This window comes from Helicoverpa armigera, chromosome 6, assembly GCF_030705265.1.
Source record: "Helicoverpa armigera isolate CAAS_96S chromosome 6, ASM3070526v1, whole genome shotgun sequence".
NCBI lineage: Eukaryota > Metazoa > Arthropoda > Insecta > Lepidoptera > Noctuidae > Helicoverpa > Helicoverpa armigera.
In genome coordinates, this window is record NC_087125.1 from 228,027 (window position 1) to 245,945 (window position 17,919).

General features: G+C 36.8%; 1 pseudogene; it reads left to right on the forward strand.

Annotated features, from left to right (window-relative positions):
• LOC135116672 (uncharacterized) overlaps positions 1–17,144 on the forward strand; it is a 34,031-nt pseudogene extending 16,887 nt beyond the window's left edge.
• Positions 17,145–17,919: the final 775 nt, after the last annotated feature.

Below are 17,919 nucleotides of genomic sequence, written 5' to 3' on the forward strand. Positions count from 1 at the left end.
AAATAAAGTAAATGTAAAGTTAACCAAAACTAAAGATAGGTACTCAATTCCATCTGCGTCATAAATTACATCATAATAATTACTCATCTCCATTCATACATACAAAGTAGAGTCCAATAAATGGCGAGATAAATCATTAACAGCGTGGTGCAATAATTACAGATTCTCAGAAAGGTCGTGAGGGCAGGTCGGGAGGCGGTCGTGACCGTATCGGTGCATGCGGCTGCTTTGACTACACGCTGTATATGAAATAGGGTTGCCAAGGAAAATAGTATATTACAAAAAATAAACCGACTTAAATAATATACCTAAAACTTCTTTTAAATCACGTTTGAAAATACTGTGTCGAAATCAAATTAAAATCGGTTTAGCCAAACGTGAGACACGGGTCAAACTCAGAACCTCGTTTTTGAAGTCGGTTTAAACACAAAAATGGAAACTGTATCGAAGCTAGACATTTAAAATATGTTGATATGCCTTAATGATTTATAAGCCTTATGCCATTTAAGAAAAATACGTACGTAGTAATTAATGTATCCTATTGCGATTTTTGGCATTTAGCATACCAGTTATTTTTTGCAATAATCTTGCGATGAAGCATCCGGCAAAGACTTTATGTTTCCTTTTAACAAATAGACCTGTTATTAAATGCAATTTGTTTTGTACCAACTATTAAATAAAAACACTCTATCAGTTGCATTTCTACCAATTAAGTTTGATCCTGTATCATCGACAATTTCTAATAGATTGCCGTTTTAAAATTAATAATGCTTCGACTGGCGGAAACTGATATCCGTATCGTAATAATAATTGTATTTATTCAAAAACTAATTGTTTTATAAACACTTTCGCACACTCGTTTCGTTTTGGTAAAAACAACTTTCATTTTGTATAAACCTTTCTCTTGTTTTACTAACAGCTTGTATCCTGAACAATTATCTACAGTTCCCAAAAACATTTTAGAACTGGAATCACACAAGTAACGCGAACTATAAATTAACCACCATTTCAAATCACGCAAGCAATAAATATGATACGACAATCATTTGATACCTACCACCATCTCATAAACCAATTTCTTAGACCCAAAAGGACCAAAAGATCAAAAGGACCAGCCCTAAGGATCTTCAAAGAACAATGTCCGCCTCTGAGCTACGAGTATAAGACAGTTCTCATATTACTGCACCTCATAACGATCAGTGCATCGTGCGCAGGCGTCATATTGCATGGATGCGCCCGCGCAGGCAATCGATACCGACCTTCCGTGGCGCCTTGTTTGTTCTTTATTTAGCGATTATACCTTTTTGAATTCTTTTGCTAATTAGCGTAGGTTTTTATTATTTTAGCGTAAAAAAGTTTGTTAATATGAAAAAAAAATAAGTGTTGTTAGGTCTGTACTTTAATTAAAAAGAAGATGCGATCTATCTCGCTATTTTATGAAATAATCTCGAATAATCACATTCTAATATTGCTCAGAAAACCAAATATTTTATTTCATTCTTTAAACAAGTCTATGAACAAAGTTGGTTCTATAAACAATACTACCTACCATCATTAGTAAAAGTATTCGTAAAGAGTTTGTTTGTATGTTCGTATGATAAGTTCAATGTCAGAGACTGTAATTGTTTTAATTCTCAGAATTCGACCTTTGACGAACTGTAGAAATAATTTATGGTTTGTACAAATTAACGCACAATGATTAAATTGTGTTTGTGTAACATTGTCCCAATTAGTTGTTAGTTGCCTAATCCTTCCAATTTTGGTAGTCGAATATATGTGTGTATAAAGGATTTATCAAAATCTTGGTATGTACAGTTAAGTTTGGCATTGGTTGCCGAAAGGTGCAGTTAAAATGACATCATATCTGTTTTATATCACTTGTCTTATTGATAAATTAGTTTGGTAGACAAACACTATGCGCTTAAAGTCACATTTATACCTAGTTATACGAATAATGGTAGAGTTTATCAATCGCTAATTGTTGGAATACAGACACAATCGGTACTGAGACGGGACCGGTCATAAACCGGACTGTTAGTGATGAGTATAAAGTAGATGATTTACGGGATTAATACGGTTGAGTTTAATTCAGAATAGTAAAATATAATAGTCTTGTGTGTTTCCATATAATAGTCTTGTTTGTTTCAAAATCCAATCCAAATCCACTGCCCGTTTACGTTATTTTTATTTAATGTGTTAACAAAGGAAACATTAATTGCAAGCTACCTTTCAAAAGCTTATAATGTGATTGTATAGGTATTTGATTAATGTTATAAATTGTCATTCATTACCCAGAACTGTGTTACGAAGGTCATTTTATTTACTGCATTCACTTTGCCTCAAGCACTCTTGCACTTTATAGGTACATATACCTACATAATATAAAATATAGCAGATTCTAAAATTTTAATAATAAAAACCTTTATATTTTATGGATAATCCCGCTCATCACATCACTAGTTATACCTGAATCTCGCACAATGCTGCGCTCGCGCCGCTCAGTGCGCATGCGCGTCAATTAACGCGCATCTGTCAGTTGTTTGATCAAACACTACATATATTTATGCTGAGAGGCTTAACCGCGGCTTGAAAGACCGGTCTGTATTGTTGGGTTAATAAAAGGCTTTTATTGAAAACAAATAAATATTAAATCGCTGTAATTGGTGGATACATAGGCCTTTAACCTTCAACTGTTCATACTTTTGAATATAAATTTACTCTTTGAATTAATAATAACTTACATTCGCGAAAGTAGGTACAGTTTTTTACGGTTGGATCGCTGAATCGATTTGTTTCTTTCAAGTATTTATAATCTCAAACGATGTTTAATTATTTGTTTTTGTTATATTCTTACTGTCATTGCTTACTGTAACTGATGCAATATTGACACATTGATATTTAAAAGTCTAAAAATAAATACTATCTAATACCTGTGTACATAAACCCAGTTTACACAATGCTATACAAATTACCTCAAGTGGTCGCAAGTCGGTGCTCGGAACATGTTGATTTGCGATTAGTCGCACTTTCAGGCATCTGGGTTGTGGTCGTACGATTATAATGTCTCCATATTTACTTGATTTCGTATGTGTTCTGGTTTTCTTGAATTGTGTTCTTGAATAGGAATCAAAGGTTGAGGTATTAAAAGAACAAAGGTACAGTGCTTTTCGTACGAGGGTTTTGCTGAAGCTGGGATCTTCCATGTTAGTAGAAATTTGGTCCCTTACAAAAGTTGTACAATAATTAATGCAGCTCTAACAGAGATAGAGCTATTGCTTTAAAAAGACATACAAAAGCTTCTCTAGTGACATTAAAAACTATCCGAAATATATGTAGGTACTTCTTCTCAATCAACAACGTTTAAAGTTAAGATCATAAGCTTGCACGCATCATTTCCATTTTGTCGCTACGGTAGCTACGAGTTGGTCCGAGTAGGCGTGGGACATATTTTTATGCTTTCATCTTTTTATAACTCAATTATTTTCGCGTTTCCATGTATAATTATAACTAAATGGAAGAGCGGATCATCCAATTAGTATTGCCAAATAATTTACGAGAAGTGTTAGAACATTAAATGACAGAAAACATTTCGACTGAACTACTGAAGTGGTCATTCAAATAAAAAAGTTTTATCAAAGATCTGTCCAACAAAATAGTAAACTGTAAAGCGTTGTTACATGACGTGTTTCTAGGAAGCTCTTATCTAAATACTTGAACAATGTAATCAATGTACGATAAACTAAGCAAAGTATCATCATTGGTCTTTGTATACGATCAAAAGTCAACGACAGAAGCCATTAACTGTCAATCTCAATTGACAGTTGAATTCGAGTTTGACAGTTGAAACGAATAGGTTTTCAATTGCATTCTACGAGGCAAAGGCATGCGTATAAAGTGCCATTAATGCCAATATAGATGAATGAGCTGCACGGGCCAGCATAACTGTTGTGGCAATAAATCGTTTGTCCATTATGTCGTTAGCAGATATTATAATGGTCAGTGCATGAAAACACAATTAACATAATGCTATAGTCAGATGTTTGAAGTTTCGTAACTGGTCGCCATACATCTGACTATTTTCTTCTCCACTTTTGGGAGTATTTAATCCATTCTAAATAGGTACAGATGAGGAGTGATCCAATCCATTCAGTACTGATACTCTTTTGTATGTATGACTTTGTAACATAACAGTAGTTATTCCATAAACATGTAATTAGTGCGTAATCTATCATACCTACACATCGTAGAACAGTAACCTTGTGTTGGTTGCTGGAACTCGCTTCGGGCGAGCTACGTAACACCGTGTTGGTCTTTTCGTAGTAAGTGTATATTTTGGCTGATGACCATCATAAATTTAAGTAAGATGAGTACTTATATAGCAATTATAATATAACCCGTGATGGCATGTGATTTCCAGAATTCAGGTTAATTAATATTCTCTATAAACTGTAAGTTTATCCTCAATATTTTTCAAGGCTTGCGTCTCATAACATTTATAACTGTCCAACTTCCTGGTATTTACTGCAAAAAGTGTTTTTGCTTGAATTTTCATGTCACAAAAATTATTAAGTTTTTCGCCACTACTATTAAGTAGGACGATAGTAATATGTTTTTCGTTTAAATCATTGAACGGTGATTATTTGTGGTAAAAATTAAACGGTATATTGCTCTGAATAAAAGTTAATCTAAGTAAAAGTTCGACGTAATCTGGTAATTTTGAAGCTTCATTGAATGACACATGGTAGAGATGATGAGGCAGCTGACTGACAATATTTTAAAGCTATTTTAGAACAACGACTCTTCATTCGTAGATACTTACCACCCTTAACTGTCAAAACATGAAGGTATGAGGGTGCTGACAAAACGGTTTTATTTGATCCTGTCAATTTAGCACGCATTAAAAAAATCTATTTATTTTCTTTTGAAAAGCCATAATCGGAGGACCAACAAGACCAATATGTAGGTTCCCCAATTGTATGAGGTTTCTAGCGCATACCTGATTACTGGACTATCTTATCCAGTCTATTCCTTTAATCAGTTGCCAAAGATTCCGTACTAACTCGATCTTTAAAAGGTTAAGTTTATATTGAATCCTTTTGGTCCTTTGATACATTTACTCAGCCCCGCGTCAAGCTACGGAAGCTGAGATTGTGATGTTAGTGATTGAGCATGACTTCCTGCGCACCTGGCTCTGCGCACGTGCTGCGCGCGCTTCTTGTTTTTGCGCCCGCGACGCTCTGGTAAACGGCTGTCTTTATACTCTTTATGGTGTAGGGTTGAGCTTTAGAGGTAGTTGTTTGAGTAAGGGATATTTAAAATAAGTTAAGCTCCAGTTATGTGCTTACATTATTAGAAAAATATTTTTAAGTTTTTATAGCTTTTTGAATCATAACTAAGAAAAACATTTCTTGTCACAACTTACTTTATTTTTGCAATTAATAAAAAATAAACTTGTAAGTATGAATGATACTTAACTGTCGTAGTGTCTTTAAAAGTTCTGGAAGTACTTATTACAATTGAAACCTTACAATTATACTCTTCTAAACATTCTAAACAAAATTCACAATAAATCACAACCAGCCAGCCCTAATCTAAGGACCAAGGAGTTTTGCTCTGCGGTTTATAAAGGGCTGTCAGCATATGTCTGGTAATAATGGTGTCTGGTGCAGGTGAGCCAGCTGAAGGTAATGGCGGCTTTGTTTCAGAATAATTATTGTTGTTTCAACTACTAGGTTGAGGACAGACGTCTGTTTAATGATGTTAATGATATGTTTGTGTGTGATGACATCCTGGGTTAATTGTAGATAGATGTGTTTGTTGTGTTGATGGCATCTGTAGTTTTAACTTAATTGTAGTGCGAAAGGAAAATATGTATTCACATACAAAATAATCAGAACCGAAATAGATTGTTTTGTTCTGATTCAGGACTTGCGTCACACGTTTACAGCAATGCATTTGGGCATCAAGGAATTTTTATCATGACAACAAATTTTTATCTTTACTTTAGTTAGGTGATTTATTTCTTTTGCTTCTCCACAATCATAAAATCGGACCGTAAAGTCTTCACTTACCTACACCACGAAAACTAGCTTGCATCAGCTTTCTGATCTATTTAAGCCCTTTACATAAGACTCTCTTAGCAAGACCCATATGCTCTTGTTACCAAAGCACTTATCATCAAAGGGGCTGGTTTATGGCATTTAGGAGAACGCCCCGGTGGGCTCGCACCTCAATGTTGATCCAGTTGTCAGTCGTATGTGACGGACGAGCTATAAAACTTAAATAGAAATGTAGGAATGTGATGTGGGCAGAAGGACCAGATCTAGCAAAAAGAACGTGGCAAATTATAACGAACGCATTTCAGCAATTATTTTGAGTTTTTAAATGAATTTGTTTTCCTCGTATACTAAATTGTCATTTTTATTATGAGAAATTTTCCTACAAGCTTCATCCATTTTGGAAAACTTTGAATTGTGCTAAAGCTTTGTTTAGTACTTGCGAACCTAGAACTTATATCTCAAAATCTACTATTATGCATCACTTTCACTCTTGTGAATTCTTTAGAAACCTTTTTGGAAAAATGATCCTTCTGCTTCATTTCTGTATCTGTCTTTAACTACATATGCTATAGATTAGGTCAGGTCTCAAGTGGTCCCTTCTTTCGTAAGAGCTTTTTATACTTATATTCAATTGTTTTTATGACCCGAACGTTGAAGTTTCGTAACTCAATGTTCTAACCATTTGTTTGAAAGAGGGCAATGCTTTTGCGCATTCGTCTGGTTTAGCTCTCAATTGTTTTAGAGGTTGAATGAATTGGGACGCTAGTGAATGAATAGGTCATTGAATTTAGTTCGTAAATTATGTTTCATGAAAGGAATTTGAAATCCAGGTGTGATTCCAATAAGTTAAAAGACGAAAATATGCCAAAATTTTGCTTGACTTTTGCCATGTTAAGATGAAGTTTAATAGTGAAAGATCTAAACTAAGAATTGGTGTTATGAGTTGGTGCATCATAACGGGTTAAACTCCTGTAATCATTTAAACTGAACTTAATAGGATTAAAAGGATTACCACGGATTAACATCGACTCTTCGAGAGCATATCAAATCCCATTACTGCTCAGATCACGACCATTTTCTTTGAAGCAGATGTCTTGCGACACTGCAGTGAAATACCACCTTTTGTTATTCACTTTACTTATTCCATATTACAAAGGAATAGAGTTGGTTTTACAGTGTTTTTAACGTGATGGTAAAATTGTCGATGGGACAAAGTTACAGGGTTAAATGTCGGGTGATGGCACTTTAGATTGCGTTCATTTTGGAACCGTTTTCTAGATAAAGTGTTAAATATTTTTGGTGGGAGCCAGTTTACAGTGTTCTTTTTAGGTTGCATCTTGTAATTTTATGATTTTTGTAGAGCCGTTTCTATAGTTCGTTTTCGTTTTGAAATTCACCATTTTAGTTACACACTGTATAGCTAATGTCAATTCATGATGTTCTTTTCTATTATTTTTAATCTATACTCGCTATAGGATTATCGTTTTCAACATTCGGAAATATAACCAAAATATATTGTTCAGTTCCGAGTATCGTAACATACTTTCACAGACATCATGCAATATAATAACAATATAATTAAGTAAGTACGAAATAATTATGCGTTTCCTGTCCAGTCTCATTTTCCTGCAATTTCTAGCGTTTATTGTAGTAATTGTAATGGCCTCGCTAATTTCCCGCATGTGACCGATGGTGCTGAACCAATGATTTTGTTGTACTTTCTGTTTCGTCATTAAAATGGTAATGTTTGATTTTCCTAGTAAGAATGTATTGCGTTTTGTAATATGAAGAAACTTGTACATTATGTATCCTCATCCATCATCATCATTCTGCTGCCCTTATCTCCAATTTTTATTTGAGATCATCGCATGTTTTGAAATAATTGCACTATTTTATGTCATTTAGGTACTGAAATTTCAATCATAGGTAATGTTGACGTATTTAAACTGTGATTTAAACTTAAGCTTAAATGGTATACGCAAGATACAAAACGGTGGCAAATCAGTAACTTTTCCTTCAAAAGACTATTGCGTTTTTCTAATCTCAACCATCAACCATCACAATTTTAGTGCAACTTCGTATATCTAAAAGTTAAAACTTATCTATGCCGTATCGACCATTGCGTGTAAACTAAATTGCAAGAAGTGGGTTAACTATGGCCAGTGTGGGTGTAACCCGTAAGATGGGCCATTAACCTGTCACTGCTCTGTTATCATTATCTGAACTTAATGCTTGAATTCGTACTGTATTAGTTTTGAAGCAATTTACGGGTTAAAATGGGTTCGTGAAATGTTGTAGAGATGTGGGCGTTTGTGCATGTTGGAATCTATTATTAGTTTTATCGATGTTTTTATCATCGTTTTTTATTAAAGATAAGCTTTTGGATATAGTAGCAATGTCGTTCAAGGTTGAAATAATTTCAGGCTAGCAATTTAAACCGCAGTCATACTATTCCATCAAATCTATAACAGCTGTGCTATTCTGAAGACTTCGAATAATTTATTTTCTGTACGGAACCCCAGAAATCAATCAATCAATGTATAGCACAACTAATTACTTGTTTATAAACACTTAGACATTACTTAACATAATCCGAACTTACACGATTCAAGTGCGCTCACTCGCCCGCATCACCGGGTAATCCACAAATCGGTGCAATCAATTATAATTAGGTAAGACCCGGTCCGGCGGATACGCGCGCCGCTCCGGTCTATAACCGGGTCGGACAAAACCGTCACGATCGGTCGTGCTTCCCATTTCCTAATTTCCTGCTGTTGGCTTGGCGTCACACCTCATTCAGCCCAATTTAGCGGCGTCCTGTGGTACGCGACACGAAGTCAGCGGTTTAACATAAGAATTGTAAGATAATCCGTTGTACATTTTGTAAATCTTAATGAACTTAAAACTGTACTTTTATATTGATCATTGGTAGAGTCAGGAAGCGAGGATATCGTTAAAGTAAATTAATACATAATGTAAATATTTACCGAAGGACAAACACGTTTTAATTATTTCTAAAGAGTGACGTTTAAGAACTCTCTATGGCTACAATCAATTTTGTGTCCTGTAATATAATGTCCCGCATTCGTTTCAAACATAAGTTACAACCCGCTGATTTCGTGGCTCCATCGTTTAATTCCATAACGCGTGCTACTGTGATGTTTTGAATGAAGTTTAGCTGCCGTCCATCCGTCCGTCCGTCCGTCCGCATATTTACGATCGCCCAGACGGAGTAATGGACAGGAAAACATTTCGCCCAATTTCCCACATTAGACTGTCACTTTAATTCAAACGTTCATATTTTTGACGAAATTACTAAACGACATTAGCGGAAATGACACCCTTTGATATTTTTTATTTTAAAGAAGAACTGCGGATACTTTTGTTAGTAATTTATTATGTTTTTGAAATACATACCTACTAATATTTTATTTTTGCTTTATACTATACTTATGTACTTTTCTATATGGGTCTTTCGACCCAACGAATCACTGAATGAAGCCCTTAAAATATTCAAAGTATCAAAAGCGTCTGTCCGTGTTAATTGAGGCGGCGACGGCGCGTGCGGCGCCCGGCTGCGCCTGCGCAGCGGATGTTTGCTCACTTACCGAGCTACCACAGTAGCCGACCAATTGCTAGTGGTGAGAGTCAGTTTGGGGTGAGTTGGGATGCTTAGTGAGTGTCACTGACCTTGGAACAATGATGATTATGTATTTACGTAAAATATAATTAGTGTGTCTGCTGGACTAATGAAGTGAATTAAGCTGGTGATGGTTATAAAATTAACCAAAATGGTGGTATTTTTTCATTTTGAGGAATGGTAACTAAAGATGATATTTTACTATGAGTAACTAAGGAATCTAATTCAGAAGGTACTGTTTCTTTTTGCAAAACCGTTGCAAGCTTTTTAAAATCGTCATAAAGAAATCAAGTCATTGACAAGCATCTCATTTATATTCAAACATCTCGACAACTATTATGTTGCAAAAGCCGCGACGTTCAAACAAAATTGCTATTACCTCACTTTAACGATGTCGCCGATTACATCCACCGAATTACTATTAACGGTAAAACTAAGTATTATCCTGTTTGTTTGCAGTTGGTCTTGTTTAAATTAGATTGTTTGGCCCCAGGGTACTGTTCAATTTAGTACCGTTACCGTAACGAATAAGTAGAACATCTGATAACTTGGCTTACAATACGGATTGTAAAGTACTGGATATTTTGGTGCTCAGATTAGCGATACAATGGATTTTGGATTAAATGGAGATGATAATAGAATTGGTTTTGAAGGAAACATGTTACATTTAATTTTCTTTGTATACAAACCTATAAAAATCATAAGTTTCAGGTAAAGTTGGCAAAAATCAGTAGTCTAATATTTGAATATGTGGATACCCACAAATCCATCTTTTAGTGTTGTATACTTGGAAAATCTATACTGAAATAGGCCTTCACTTCTATTTTAATGAATGCTTTTGGGATTTTAGCCAGTCGCAAAGTTCTAGCTAGGGACTTGATGTTCACCTTTGTCGGCAAGTCGGCAACATTAAAACATGTGTATTCATTATCCGTAGGTGGACATAACATTACCAAGAACACCTTCAACTCGGCCTAACAACTGTAGATACAATAAAACGCCTACTGCAGGTGTTAACCCAGCAACGTGCGCGTGGGCAGAACAAACTGTTTCATTAGCAACACGTGCTCTTGTCACGAATAGATATTATGGTGGTTACCGATAGTTTTGTAAAGGCCAACCATTATCTGTATGTACACTTAAATTTCCTGCTATAGGAATAAAGATATCTGTTTGTTTAATTAAGTCTCAAAACTTGAATTCCAGACACTTCTTAACGACCATAATAAATACTCATCTTTTGTCTAAATCAATTCGTAATTCATTTAACAAATATGAAGCACACAACGCCATCTACATGATCACAAATGAGCTAACTCAACAATGTTCAAGTATCGTGCTGTATGTAATGTAGACGCTATACCTATGCGCGGGAGTTGCTGCAGCGATGTGGTCACATTACGCAATTTGAGGTATAGGACTCTTGGTCTTTTAGACTTATTGTTTCATAATAGGTGCTACTTTATGTCTGTTGTAAGAACGATAGAGAAATTGCAGATCTTCTGAGCGGAATCAGTTGTCACAGAGTTTTCAGTATTTTTTAAACCGGAGATTTTTCAAATTATTATTGTTGTATATGATGATGAACAGAGAAAATCGATTGCCTGCTAGACTAACAATATTACCCGACAAAGAAAAAGAAGAACGGATGTTTTGACATGTTCTTACGTTTGGAACGGAACAGGAGATTGGAACGAACAACTTGAACAGCATGCTCGTTAAAACCCAGGCATGCGCTAACAAATGGCCATAACCGATAGCCTTGTGACAAGGATGTCTAATGCAAGGTATAAAACTTTTTATCACATTTTCTAACCTGTCACCAACCAGCGTAAGCTGACCTGCACCGAGGCGCTAGCTGTCGAGTACAGCCTTCTAATTTGTTACAGCGTACTTAGTTCTATTTTTTCCGTGGTTGACTTATGCTGGTTATATTTGGCTGCCAGTACCGCATTCCTGGGCCGTCCGGTGATAGTTTTGCGTTTCCTTCGTCGAGTCACCAGTTCAAGTTCAGTGGAGACGAAAGATGACCACTTTTACCGGTGCTTTCTTTGATTAAGCGGTAGAGCTTTCATTAATGAGGTTTTTAATATCGACTTCGACGTGGTATTGTATGTAAATTTTCAGGATATTGCGAACTTAGGACTTGATATTTAGAACAATAGCTCTTGGGATTCTCGTTTAGTTGAAGAAATATCACAATGAATTGGTTCATGTTGGGCGATTTTTCATGAATAACAATTTTGCACTGTCATCTTTTTATTGTTAATAACAAAATGCAGTTCGATGAACTTTCCATTGCAAATTGCTTTCTGATAACATCTTGCTCCTTACAAAACCTTCGAAAAACCGAACATTTCGAAATTGAAGAGGTCCTAAATCATTTCGGAAATTCTCCCACGTTTAAAAAATCTTCGGGTTTTGAAGCACCTGCCACTTGCGAAATGTGTTGGAAGATTCACACGGTCCCAATAGTACGCGTTCGGTTCCATCGATCGGGCCTCGGTTTGGTTTCCGTGAAGGGACAGGTGTCGACTTACCCTTTGTGTGGGGTGGGGCTTCCGGCGCCAAGTCAGGTCTTGTTGCAAGTGCTATGTTTTATACTGCTTGTTTTAATGGATTTTCATTTGTTTGTTGTTGTAATTTAAAATTCGTTAGCGATTTTGGATGAATGACATTTGAGTTTGATAAAAGCTTATTAAGTGCAGTTTTTGGAAGAATACTAGTAAATTAGCACAATTTTATTTCGCCCAATATATCTGCCTCAGTAAGATTAGATAATGCTAGCTTATCAGAATATTCACCCTTCAAAGCTTCATTATTCATCGGAAGCTCCATCGGAAATCACGAACGCATTTGATAATGAAACACAAACTTCAATCAATGTCGATCCACCCAACATCCTGAATCTATAGAAATCTCGACATTCCCTGCCTCCATCAATAAAATGAGGAAGTAAACGACAGCTGGTTGCAATGTAACCCCTGTAGAGCGCAGTTCTGTGCTCAAGGCTCAGTGTGTCCCGCGCGTCGCCTCGCACGCACGTCATGTCTGCGCTCGCGCCGCATTGCATAACATCACGTGAGTCATCTATAACACTAAATCTATCATTATCAAAATCTCCGATGTGCTTTAATTCATATTTTTGTGTAATTCTGTTCTTATTGTGTGCTGAGAACGACTCGCGTGGAACTGGATATTCTGCAATCTTTGCATTCTGTTACACGGAATAATAACTTTATTGGTTGTTAGTTACTGTACTTGACTATCTTGTTTTGCCTGCGATTTGTTTAGCGGTTTTACGAAGTTTCGAAAGGTGTATTGCTGGGTCTTTCCATCCGGAGTTTTAACTGTTCAGAATCACGCATTGTGTTATACCTGGTTTTATGTAGATACCTTGAATTTTGCACATCTATTGTGTTACCTGAAGCTCATAAACCTTGAGGAATTGAATACCTTACTCGTTCTTCAATTATTATTTGTTTTATGACACGTAATTCAAAACGTCGATTACATTATTTGACAGGGTTTTCTCACATGAACTCTAACGACGAGGTCAAAATTTATTTGCAAGATTTTTGTATATTTATCTATTGTTAACACAGATAAATATTAGCAGTAACTTCACACAGTTTGCTCCTTAAAACGGAAGTCCGTTATGTTTGCCTTGCTTATCAATAACAGTTCAAAATTACATGTATGACCTAAAATTTGAATTTTATCAGCGCAAGCTCCGGGCAAAAACGATTATCTCTCAACAGCGACAATGTTTATCGTGAAAATGCGGATTTATTCAATCAGTTTTAAAGCTATTAAACGCATTTTTAAAATTGTCTGATATTGCACTGGTTTAATTTGTTATGGGGAGTTAAAATACCAGTGCCTTCTAATTCCGCAGAATTAGACGATTCAAGGTATTTCAAGGTATTACATTTCTACATTTTGTCAATGTCGTTATGTCCCAAATACCTGCCCTATATTTTATTAGGGATCCTAATATTATGACACCACCCTCCCAGCCAACCGTGGTAATACACCTGTGTCGCCCTAACTAAGGGAGGCCATTCAACAGTGGAAATCATCCGGTTGACAATGTTTAACCGACTACCATTATAACTTTCGAAAACAATGGCATATAAAATAATTGGTTCCTTTGAATTGCTCTACTGCAAGAAATGCAAAAAAAAAACTGCTTTTGATTTGCATCAGTCCTAAGACTATGAGCAAATATGTTCTGTGACGTTGACAGCATATTGCAAGTTACTAATAAATAAAATCTCTTTGTCCACAGACGACAATCAAAGTATACGCGCGTTGTCTCCGCCAGACATTGAGTACAAGACCCTGTCTGTGACGTGGGGCACTCGCGCGCAGGAGGTGGTCGGCACCTCCTCAGCAAGTTCCGCATGAGGCACAGGGACCCGAGGCTGTTCTACCTCAGCATGGAGGTCAGAGTGAGGGCTGCGGGCCTCAGGACCACCCTCGTGCTGGATGACGATGCCAGACCTGCAGCCTTGCAGGCGTGCCATCCGAAGGGGTATTCCAAGTAGTATTTTTGTGTGATTGTTTTTATGCAGTGTGCGTGACTGGTCAACCTTGTTTACTGTTCAGTTTTCTCGTGACTGTTAATAACGATGAGCTAGGCTAGTGAATGATTTAGTCTCTATGAATGAAGATGATGATTCCTATTTAGATCAAAGTCCCGCGGCTAGATTTTCCATTTTTATTGAATAACAATTAATGATGCAATGTAACCGCAACGTCATTAGTACGTTAGTACTATTTATTATATACTTTTGCACTATTATTTCATTATTGAATCACTCTTAAGCAAACCAATTTTCACAAAACAATTGACACAGCCCGCAACGAAATCAGCAAGACCCCTTTTCCTTAGAATTATATTTTTAACCCGGCATCGGTCAACAGAACCCTTCGGCCATCGCCGTTGCACCGGGCCGGTGGTCCGGTGTACCAAAAAGATTCTACTTATGTCCCTTCTTCCGGCACGCGGGCTATTCTCGTCCCGTAAACATGGCGGCAATAAAATTATAAAACTACGAAAAGACGTCTCTTAGCGTTTATTGACCATATGTATCGTGTTACTCTGTGTTGACAGTTAAAGTACATACTGTTGGATTAACTTGAGTTGTTATGGAGTATTAAATGGGCCATTCCTATAGTTAGACGTGGGTCTTAGTAGGTTTAAAGACGTTTTGGAAATATTTTATGAGCGCGTTATATCAAAATAAACAAGGGGTAGTTTTTGTGTAATAAATCAAGGATTATTATTTGTTGTTGTAATGTCATTGTTTTTGAAGAGGAGTTCGAGGCCTAAACTAAAAATATGCAATAGTTAATTTTATTTTATGCAGACTTCAACCCACCGAAATAATTAGCAAAAGTAATAAATTATATTTATCTTTAGCGCTAAAACGGCCTCCGAGACTGAGAAAAATGTATATTGCTCGTTAGACAAGACAAACCGTGAGAATGAACTATTCAGTAAGCAAGGTTCTTCAGAGTAACTATGAATTGGAAAACAAAGAGTCGACCATTTTAGTTGTTAATTTTAATTTGCGAAACGATGTTTATATTTGAGCATGTTTTTGATATTCATAAACCGAGAATCTATTAAGGTTGATTCCGAAAACAACTTACCTACTATTTTGCAATAAGACACCTAGATAATACTTCATTACAACCAGATAGACCGATAGATATATCGCTTTTTCAGACAAAAAAACAATCGAGTACACAATAAGAAACCATCCGAAACTTTTCCCATTTGAGAGAGTAATTCCCCATTTGTTCACTGTTCTTCTACTAGAGAATCTGTAGGATCTTAAGCCAAATAACCATAACTAATATCTCCCTATATTTTTCCAGGTTCTCACTGCAGATGCGTCCCGGCGGTCTGATCAAGATCTACGACTCGGCGCTGATGTCTTCGTCGCAGTACAAGTGCTTGCTGACCAGCGAGAGGACCACGGCTGACGAGGTGCTGGCCATCCTTCTCCATTGCTACGACTCCAACGAGGGTGTTGAGGTTCTCGCTCTATGAGGTATGTAACGACATTTGAAATTCGATCACTAGTTGTTAGATTTGCATTAGACTGAGTAATACGATTCAAGCGAATATCTTCTGTAAAGTTCTGATACCCTAGTACTTGTGGCAAACAATGATTCAATTTCAATGCCATTATTTTTATTAAAGTAGTAAGTCGCTTATGCATATATCTGGTTTCAAAGCACTTATGATTCCCTACTACTTGTAGTAAGTAGCAGAATGAAATTCGAAGTACTGTGTCGACTGTACTTTAATATTGAATTCGGGTAAAATCCTATCTTTTAATTTTAATCAATAGTTCAATTTACATTTACTTTTGAAAATCATTTTAATATTCACTTCTCCCATTTCAGGTCAGTCCCTCGCAGGAGTACGAGCGAAAATTACACCCCGACGACCTTCCCTAATGGTGCAGCGCGCCTGGCCCTCCGACAGCGACTGCCACTTCAGGGTGCGGCGGAACCCGAGGGCGCCGCCCCTCCCGCCCCGCACCCTGCCCACCCCGAGGAAACCCTCCGAAGACGAGGAACCTTCCAGAGCGTTGTCAGCTCTCTCCCTCGAAGCTGAAGGCGAGAAGAAGATACAGCCCGTCTACAAGTTCCCCAGCATCAGCTACTGTAGGGAAACCAAGAATGACTATCTATATATCTGACTAGCCGTGTACTTAGCCAGGTTCAGACGATTACGGTGCCGCGCCAAAGGCCGTAAGCACCTAGATGGAACAGTGAAAGCGACTCTTGTGAAGTGTAAATACGGTTCAGTTTTGTGTAAAGTGTAAATATGGATTTTGGATTGTTGAGGTATTTGGTGTAAGCTTTGGGCCCTGACTGATGGAGTGGAGTGAATTGAAGGGTGATTGATAGCTGGTTTTTATTTTGTATCACAATAAAAGGCCACGTCGTCATATGCCGTAAGAAATAAGGTAACGAAATAGTACTCCGAAAGCCTGTCAGTCAGGGTTCTCAGTGAGTGTGAAACCAAAGAGTTGTTGCAATAACGATTGTAAATTACCCTAACGAGGCAGTTAATTGTAAGTCACTGAAGGACCCAGAATATTTCGAAGATATATTTTTGTAATAAGAAAGCCAAAAGGCTATGAAGTCACAAGTCGAAGATCATTAAAGCTTTTGCCATTTTAATGTTTTGTGGCAACATTAATGAATAGCCTTATGTAAATGCTACGGTAAATAAGTCAAAGCCGATAATGATGCTTAAAGCCGTAAAGCTGTTTCCCTTCCAATGTATTGTCACAAGTTTCAGTGGGTGCACGTAAACTATTTGGGTTTTTTGTATGGAGTATGATTTTCTGTTAATATTTTGGAAGGTGTTGGAACAATTTCTCTTGTATTAACGTCCACAATATTGCAACTATTAAAATGTAATTCTATGAGAATGTATATAATTATTGTATTATTTAGCTAGTAGACACCAAAGAGGCACGCGAGCGATAATATTATGAAGAATTAGATTTATTTAACAACTGTTACGCGATTTAATGTTTAATTTATTTGATATGGCAACATTGGTGTGCGCCATCTCGATATGTTGAGTCATCGAATTTACTTCAAACACGTCTGTAATAAACTGCGATATGTTTTTGATATAAGAAGTTTTATTTCTTCCACCTGCACGACATGAGACAAATGGAAGTCTACAGATTACAAAAACTTTAAACATTTAAATTAGGTAAGTACTGGCTGTTGCCCGCAACTTCGTCTGCGTCGGCAATATAGAATCGTCAAAATACTACTTATCCCGTAGGTGCATTCTTTCACGTGCCAGTATAATTAGGATTACTAAGCAGCCGCACAGATTCATTGATCAAGGCTGTGTTGTGGATGTGTGACCATTTATCTATTTAACAAAAGAAGTACCTAAAGTTTGTGACGTGAAATCTCTGTATCTGTGTAGTTAGCCAATTTGGAAATTAATTCGTATGGTGCGTAAGTAATTCTCACAGGAAACCGCTATAATCTACATAGGTATATATCCTTTGAGTCTGACAAAGCTGTCATTTGTAAATTTTCTGTAGCTGCTGCGACTAGGGCTGCCATCCGTCCGGGTTTCCCAGTTGTCCTCGTTTGGAGGCCGTCGGGCGGGGTTTCAAGAAGTGTTCGGGGAAAACCCGGACACTTCATGTAAGGAAGCAC